Source organism: Halichoerus grypus, chromosome 4 (assembly GCF_964656455.1).
Source record: "Halichoerus grypus chromosome 4, mHalGry1.hap1.1, whole genome shotgun sequence".
Taxonomy (NCBI): Eukaryota; Metazoa; Chordata; class Mammalia; order Carnivora; family Phocidae; genus Halichoerus; species Halichoerus grypus.
The window spans coordinates 12,990,376-12,999,428 of record NC_135715.1 but is presented as its reverse complement, the minus strand read 5'-3'; the positions used below and the strand labels follow the sequence as shown (position 1 = coordinate 12,999,428).

Below are 9,053 nucleotides of genomic sequence, written 5' to 3'. Positions count from 1 at the left end.
GGGTTTTTCATAGATGGAAATTTTAGGAAGTTGCCTTCTATTCCTAGTCTGTTGAGTGTTTTTATCGTGAAAGAGTGTTGGATTCTGTCAAAGGTTTTTTCTGCATCAATTTCGATGATCATGTGGTCTTTATACTTTATTCCATTAATATGGTATATTACATTGATTGATTTTCTTATGTTATACCAACTTCACATTCCTAGGATAAATCCCACCTAGTCATGATATATGATTCTTTTTATATGTTGCTGAATGCAGTATGCTAGGATTTTGTTGAGAATTTTTGCATCAATATTTATGTTGGTATGCAGTTTCCTTGTGATGTCTTTGGTTTTGGTATCAAGTTAAAACTGGCCTCATAGAATAAATATTCACTCTGCTTCTAGTTTTTGGAAGACCTTAGAAAGGATTGGTATTAATTCTTCTTTAAATGTTTGGTAAAATTCCCCAATAAGGCCATCTAGCCCTGGAATTTTGTGGGAAATTTTATTACTAATTCAGTCTCTCTGCTTGTTATGGGTCTATTCAGATTTTCTTTACTTTTTTTAAGATTCTATTTATTTGTTTGAGAAAGAGAGCAGGAGCAAGGAAGCAGGGGGAGGAGCAGAGGGAGAGGGACAAGTAGACTCCACACTGAGCATGGAGCTGGATGTGGGACTCCATCTCAGGACCCTAAGATCATGACCTGAGCCGAAATCAAGAGTTGGACACTTAGCCAACTGAGCCACCCAGGCACCCCACTATTCAGATTTTCTATTTCTTCTCGATTTCATTTTGTAGTTGTGACTTTTTAGGGATTTCCATTTCATCCATGTTATCTAATTTGTTAGCATACAACTGTTCATAGCATTTCATTATAATTTTTTTATTCCAGAAAGTTCGGTATTAATAGCCCCTTTTATTTTTAATTTTAGTAATTCAGTCTTTTTTTCTTGATCTAGCTAAAGGTTTGTCAATTTTGTTGATCTTTTCAAAGGAACAGCTTTTTTTCCTCTTGGTTTTTTAATTCTCATTTCACTTATTTCCTTTCTCGGTTGTATTATCTCTTCTGCTTGCTTGGGTTTAGTTTGCCCTTTCTCTAGTTTTGAAGAAACTGGGTGACATTATTGATTTGAGCTCTCTTTTCTTTTTTACCAAAGATGTTTGCAACTCTGAAGTTTCCCAAGAGCACTGCTTTCACTGTATCCCTTAAGTTTTGGTCTCCTGTGGTTTTTTCATTCATCTTAGAGTATCTCCTAATTTCTCTTGTGATTCCTTCTTCAACCCATTTGTTATTTAGAAGGGATGCTGGCCCACTTTTTTGTGAATTCCTCAGATTTCCTTTTGTTCTTGATTTCGAATTTCATTTCACTGAGGATGGAGAACATACTTTGTATGATTTGAGTCTTTTTAAATCTACCAAGACTTGTTTTATGGCCCAACATGTGATCTCTTCTGGAGAATGTTCCCTGTGCACTTGAGAAGAATATGTATCCTGTTGTTGTTGGATGGTGTGTCCTACAGATGTTTGTTAGGTCTAGATGGTGTAAGGTGTTCTTCATGTCTTCTGTTTGTTGTTCATCTTCTGCCTAGAGGTCCTATCCATTATTAAGAGTGGAGATTGAGAGGAGTTCCCTGGTTTCTGCTGATTCTTGAGGCCTAGGAAGGCACCCTCCCCCAACAGAATTCAAAGACCTGACAATGTCCCTGTATTGTGGAATTGCCTGCAGGAGAAACTCTTTTTGGTACTTTAGGCTGCTGTCAACTTATGTCACTAAGACTCGGTATTTATTTGAACTGTAGGAAGATGATGATGCATGTAAAAAAGCCCAGCAGACAGGAGCATTTTATCTCTTTCATAGCCTGGCTCCTTTGCTTCAGAAATCGGGACACCAATACCAGGCCTCCAGGCATAGCCTACTAGAGTTGGAAAGGCTCCTGGCAAGGTTTGGACAGGACACACAAAGAATAGAAGACTCTGTGCTGACTGGATGCTCTGAACAGCATGAAGCGTGGTTTGCTCTGGATCTAGGTCTAAAAAGCTCCTCTTCCATAAATGCTTCCTTACAGAAACCAGAAATGGAGACAGAGCTCAAGGGCTCTTTCACTGAGCTGAGGAAGGCTCTTTTAGCTGAATACAAAGGATGCCTCCTTGCTGACCACGGCTCAGGCTCTTCTCCGTTGGCATGATGCTCATCAGTACTGTAGCAGAAGCAGGCAGCCCACCAAGAAGAATATGGCTGGCAGCAAGCGTGTGTGCCCTTCCAATAAGATTCTCTATTATCCACAGATGGCTCCTGGGGTGATCACTCTGGTGTCAGATGGGACTCGATGTCTGCTTGCCCGCCAGAGTTCCTCTCCCAAGGGAATGTATTCTGTCTTGGCAGGTTTTTGTGATATAGGTGAAAGTCTAGAAGAGGCTGTCCGGAGAGAAGTTGCAGAAGAGGTGGGATTGGAGGTGGAAAGACTGCAGTACTCTGCATCCCAGCACTGGCCCTTTCCTAATAGCTCACTCATGATTGCTTGTCATGCAACTGTGCAAGCAGGGCAGACAGAGATCCAGGTGAACTTGAAAGAACTAGAGGCAGCTGGCTGGTTCAGTCATGATGAGGTAGCCACAGCCCTGAGGAAAAACAATCCATATACTCAGCAACAGTATGGGACATTCTGGTTGCCCCCTAAGTTAGCCATTGCCCACCAACTGATTAAGGAGTGGGTGGAAAAGCCGTCCTGCTCTACTCTGCCCGCTTAGCTCAGATTGAGCCACGTGGATCAGTATCCTGGAGGTGCATAAAAGAGATCAGTTGATAAAGGGGAGGTGACCAAAGGCCATCTCCAACTTTATACTAAGGCAGAGCGAGGATGAATATAGCAGTGTAAGGAAGTTCCTGTTCATAGGCAATCAAAGTGCCAAACTGATAATGACACTCGTCGAAATCAGAGGGAAGTTTGAAGCATTAGTTTGGATATAGGCCCCCATGCACCCATTTTCACTGTCTTGGAAGCAAACATCTTTTGGCATGTATCTCGTTAATGCTGGGTTTACACTAACTGCCAAAATGTGCCTGGTATAATTTTAATTTTATCTTAGTATTGAAGATACATAGCAAATCTCAACCCACTACTGAGTTACCTTTCATCCTCATAGGACTAAGAAAAATGGCACAATATAACATTAAAAAATTCATGTACAGGTATTTTGTACATGGTATTTAAGTAAAAGCCTTATTTCTTTAAGGCATCTGAAGGGATGAAGAAAGTGGGAGCCAAGGTCTTCCTCAGAGTACTCTGTAATAAATCAGACGCAGTGATGTTCTGCTGGGGTAATTGCATCCCAGTGGGGCTTAAGAGAGCTATGTCTTTTGCTGTTACTTGCTCAGCTTGTGACCCAAGGAAAAGATGATCACTTTGCCGTGTCCGATTTCCTAAATATAAAATGGTCACTGCCATTTGCATACTGTTAAGTGTTGTAACTTCAGCTAAGGGATTAATGAGAGCGAACCATTTCTTGTTTTATGGGATAAACTAAATTTAGGATTGCTCATCATTCATGTATGTCATTCCATACCTTGTCATAAGGGAGAATTTATCTGGAGGAAATAAAATAAATTTCCACACACACACACAAAAAAAGAGTGGAGATTGAAGTCTCCAACTATTTTGTTGAATTTCTCCCTTCAGTTCTGTCAAGTTTTGCTTCATGTATTTTGGGGCTCTGTTGGTAGGTACGTGTATACGTAACTGCTGTGTCTTCCTGGCTGATTGACCCTTTGATCATAATAAAATATCCTACTTTGTCTTAGATAATTTTATCTTAAAATCTATTTTGTCTGATACAGGATAGCCATTTTGGCTCTCTTTTGGATACTGTTTACATGGGATATCTTTTTCCGTCCTTTTACTTTCAACCTACCTTGTTCTACAGAAAAACACTTAAAACTAAATTCTTCTGCTATGTATATTTTTATTTCAGGTGTGAATGATGGCTTTTAAACCATTCACCACATTTAAATGAAAATCAACATTAAAAAAATAAAAAATAAAAAGAGTTCTTCTTTCCCCCAGCTCTTAACTAGTTCTTGACTTAACTTATAAGGATTTATTCTAGAGGATCAAATCTGGAGTCTTACTTTCTAGAGGTTCACAAATCTCTTTAATGTCCAACCAGCAGGGAAAGGAAATTCCTAAGCAAGGAACACTGCTCAGGAAGTACTGTACCATGTCTCCAAATCCCTGAGAATCAAGTCGGAAAACTGGAAGCAACAGAAAGCACTATAAGGTAACTTATTTTCACTTTGTTGACAAGTCACTTCCTAAATCTAAATTAACAAAGTATGTAGGACACTTGCGTATAGCTAGTTGGTTATTTTACTCTCTAGCGAAGTACTGTTGAATAGAAATAACATGTGAACCACAAATGCAAGTCACACATGTAATTTTAAAGTTTCTAACAGTCATATTTTTAAAAGTAAAAACGGAAAAATTGTTAATGTAGTTAATAATTATCACTTATTAATAAGTATAATTAACATATTTTATTTAACCCAGTATGTTATCATTTCTGCATGTGATCAACATAAAACTGTTAATTATTCCTTTTTTTAAGATTTATTTATTTAGGGCACCTGGGTGGCTCAGTCGGTTAAGCATCTGTCTTCGGCTCAGGTCATGATCCCAGGGACCTGGGATCTCAGCAGAGAGTCTGCTTCTCCCTCTCTCTCTGTCCCTCCCCCTTCATGCGCGCTCTTTTTCTCTCTCTCAAATAAATAAGAGAGAGAGCAGGAGTGGGAGAGGCAGAGGGAGAGGGAGAGAGAGAATCTCAAGCTGACTCCCCTCTGAGCACGGAGCCAGACTCAGGGCTCCATCTTACAACCCTGAGATCATGACCTGAGCCGAAATCAAGAGTTGGACACTTAACCGACTGACCCAGCCAGGTACCCCAAAATTGTTATTCTTAATTTTCTACTAAGTCTCTGAAATTTAGTCTGCACCTTACTCTTAAAGCACACTTAATTTCAAACTAGCTACATTTCAAGTGATCAATAACCACAATGGCTAGTGGCTACCACTCTGGACAAAGAACTATAGCATTTAAAACTGAAAATGGCCTTAAAATGCTCTATTTTGATCACATCAAACTTAAATAATTTTTTCTTAACCACAATTTATTATACATTGCAATAGCATGACTGCTTATATAATAGGAGTATAAAAACATAATAACCTAACAAGTAGATGTACAATCAGAATTAAATTTACAAATCTTGGAGGTTTCAATCTGAATCAGTAATGACAGCTAACATTTACTGATGACATTTATTAATGACAGCTAACATTAAGCATTTACTCTGTGCTAGGCACTATGCCAAGTATTTTAACACATGGTGGAAGGTACTTCTGTTATCTCCATTTCATAGAAGAGGGAACTGGGGCTGAGAAAGTTTAATTAACTTGGGCAAGATCACAGCATGCAAGTTTTAAATTCATTATTTGATTTCTCATTCTGGCTGGCTCTAGGAGCCTGTGATCCTAGCCTCCAAACTCTACACCTCCCTAAAATGTATCCAAAAACCTGCAGAATTCAGTAATTTTCATATATAAAACTATGAGAGAGAGAAACAGAGAAAGAGCAAAAGAAACTAATTGAATCCAAATATCCCCTGCTTGTGTTCAATTTAACAATTTGCTGACTATTGTGTGCAGTAGCCTTTGGGAATATGAAGGTTTCACTCGCCCCTGGTTGGCATGCTCTCACTGTAACAGACAGCTTCAGACTGGGGTTTGAAAGTCTTGATAAAAAGCAGCTGAAGAAATGTAAACAGTTCAGCATTTTATTTTCAGCAAACAACTTTTCTCAACAGTTCTCATCTCTTTTGCTGGCTCTTATCTAAGCAACAAATAGCATCAATATTAGAAAGAGTTAGAAATCTTATTTATCAGTCCAATGCCTATTAACTATCCTTAATCCATCAATGTACTATTTTATTCTGCATAATTGGGAGGGAGACTAACAGAAAACATACAGATACACTTTCTACACACACAGTGTGATGCATACATCCATATCACATGTAGCTGTCTGAGGTCTATTCCTTATTTAATCCTAAAATCCGTCTAATTAATAATAGCTGATAATTATTGAGTACTATACAGACACCATGCCATGAGCATTTACAAATATTATCCTAACTTTTACAATACCCCTATGAAGAAGTGTTATTCCCCTTTCACAAATGAAAAAACAAAGCCAACTTTTTTCATTGTACCAAGTTAACTATTAATACAAACACCTGTAAAGAATACCATCACCTCATATCTGTATACAGTTATAGATTATAATATTTTCATTTATATTATTTAAACTGACCCTCATAATAAGTTGTGATAAGAGAGCACATGTGCTTACAACTACCAGGACAAGTAGTTGAGGTTCTTTTGGAGTCCTGGGGCAACTTTTAAAAATTTACAGATTGCTCATTTGGGAGAATCTTATTTTATTTACACTCAGCATCCAATAAACCAGAAATGACAGACAAGACCAAATTCTACTCCAGCTGAGAGAAGCTTTCGCAGGGTTTTTAAAAGCCTAACTTCTCCAACCACTCCCATTAACATGAAAACCCATAAAACCAAGAGCAGTACCTGAAGCAGATTCTGATGCTCTCTCGTTAAGGAGTCTTGCCTCCTGTATTATGATAAATAGGTCATGACCAGGCTGTGCAGTACCTTCTGACGAACATCAAAAATCCCAAATTACCAGAGCACCTTGGTGGCTCAGTCAATTAAGCACCAACTCTCGATTTTGGCTCAGGTCATGACCTCAGGGTTTGTGAGATCGAGCCCCAAGCCCCATGTGGGGCTCTGCACTCAGCGGGGAGTCTGCTTAAAGATTCTCTCCATCTGCCCCTCTCCCCACTCCCTCTATCTCTAAAATAAATAAATCTTAAAAAAAAAAAACAACTAAATTACCTAGATTTCATGTCCTAGTTGAGAGAAACTTCAAGTCTTCCATTTTCCCAACCTCACCCTTTTTCACAAGGGGTTGTAAATGCTCTGAGCAAATATGCCCCCAGTATTTAATAGAGGTAGGGTCAGGTCTAATAAGCTGAAGTGAAAGGTATCAGGAGCTGGCTGTTCACAGTTAACTGGGCCAAAGCAATGACAGCTAATCGGGAGTGAACAAAACTTAAGGTTTTCCACCCCTCCATTTCATTTCCAATTATAATTTAATGTCAGAACTGTTGTGATTAATATCATACCTTAACAGCCATTATTATTCCATTTTATAGATGAAAAATCGAGGCTTAGAGACATTAAGTGCTCACTCATGTGCACATAAGTAGTAAGAGACCAAATACCCAAATTCACTCAACTCAAGTTCAAGGTTCTTTACCTTCCAACATCTAATCTCGTTGGGAAATAAACCTATATTCCTGTGGGCTGCCATTATACAATATCCGAGCTATTTTCTTATGGGGAGATAATACTCATAAAACAAACAGGACTCTCTCCATGGGAAATGGGTTTCTAAGTGCCATAAATTCCAAAAGGCTGAGCATTTAGGAACTCTCCAAACTGGCAGGCCTGCTGTTGAAAATGCAGTTCCCACTTTGGAGGCTTCCTGGACACCAGAACTGGTCTCAGTTGTCAGGATGGCTGATAATCACCCCAAGTTTACAGAAATTTCTCCCATTTGGGGATCTCTTTATTCCTTACCCTTAAAAATCTCCTTCCCTTTTGACTGGAAACTTACCATATTAAAATAAGGGTAGGCTGACATTTCATATTCTAGCAGTTGATGTCACCATTAACTTGTTTTATTTATAACCTGAAATAATAAGTTTATGCTTTGCCTCACCAAAAAAACAAGCTCCCTACCTTGACATATCTGTAGACTTACATTGGAATTTCTATTATTTAATAATTATTAAACAAATATATGTAATCTACAGAGTCATTGCCAATAAAACACATACCACAGATTTTTAAAAAGTAACTGGAGATCAGGCCATACCTAAGCAAGCCTCTAGACAGGTCATCTTATTTCCCTGGTAACCTAGTCATAAAATGGTTTTGGTAAGTAATTCCCAAAATCTTAATAATCTTGAGTGAGGAAAAAGACTCCTCAGAATCCAGACATGACCACCGCTGACCTAAATAAATAAATATCAAGCAAAAAAAAAAAAGAACTACCCCAAATTAATCTACATAACGGTCTATCTTTAAAGAAATAATGTGTCATAAGAACAACAAATTGTCACATCTAAGAAACATCAATTCTACAAAGATAAGTCTGCAGACCTCTTGTGGAGAACGCATCACTGACACAGCTAAAACTTTCTAAGGGAGTTTTCTCCACCAATTCGTTAGAATCCTTTAAAAGATCTTGGCTGGCAATCACAATTGCATAGCGATCCCAGGGTCTCAGCCCAGAGATTCTGGACCCACTGGCCTGGATTCTAACATACAGCTAAAGCTTAAAATCATTCACTTAAAAGCAAATGTTTTAAGTAAATTTCCAGAGAGCAGAACTTCAGGATAGCCAATAGGAAATTAAATTCCCTACGGGCTACCCGAAGTGTAGTACTCTCTCACCTAATGTGGAACCTCCTCCCTACCACTGTCCTTTAGAGGCAAAAATGAATTCTTTTCTTCACTATCACCCTTAGCTCAAAACACTGGACTCGGTAGGGGCTCAAGAGAAGTGCCCTTTGATTTAAACATTGATTTCTCCGATTTGGGCAGCTCCAGTAGTAAAGGAAGATTGGGTGTATTGTTCATGCCATTGAAATCAGGTCTCTGGGCCCCTCAGTACCGGTAGGAACCCATAAACATTTAGATCAGCTCTGCAAACCAGTGTTGCTTTAGGGAGGGGTTCTCTCTCCCAACTCCTCCCGATCATTGAAAGAATGGGACCCCAAAACAAGGAATTCAAGGAATAGTCTCGGATCCTGGGTGGGGAGGGGCTGGAGGCACATGCGCTACGTGGACAACTCCCGACGACCCCGGGCTGGAGAGGGGAGGGGAGGCCTGGCGGGAGAGCCCAGGGCTGAGTAACACCTCTGCCGGACAAG

At 39.2% G+C, this 9,053-nt stretch overlaps 1 pseudogene; it reads left to right on the top strand.

Annotated features, from left to right (window-relative positions):
* The first annotated feature begins 1,669 nt into the window (after positions 1–1,669).
* Positions 1,670–2,740, top strand: LOC118520397 (NAD(P)H pyrophosphatase NUDT13, mitochondrial pseudogene; annotated as a pseudogene).
* The last annotated feature ends 6,313 nt before the right edge of the window (positions 2,741–9,053 follow it).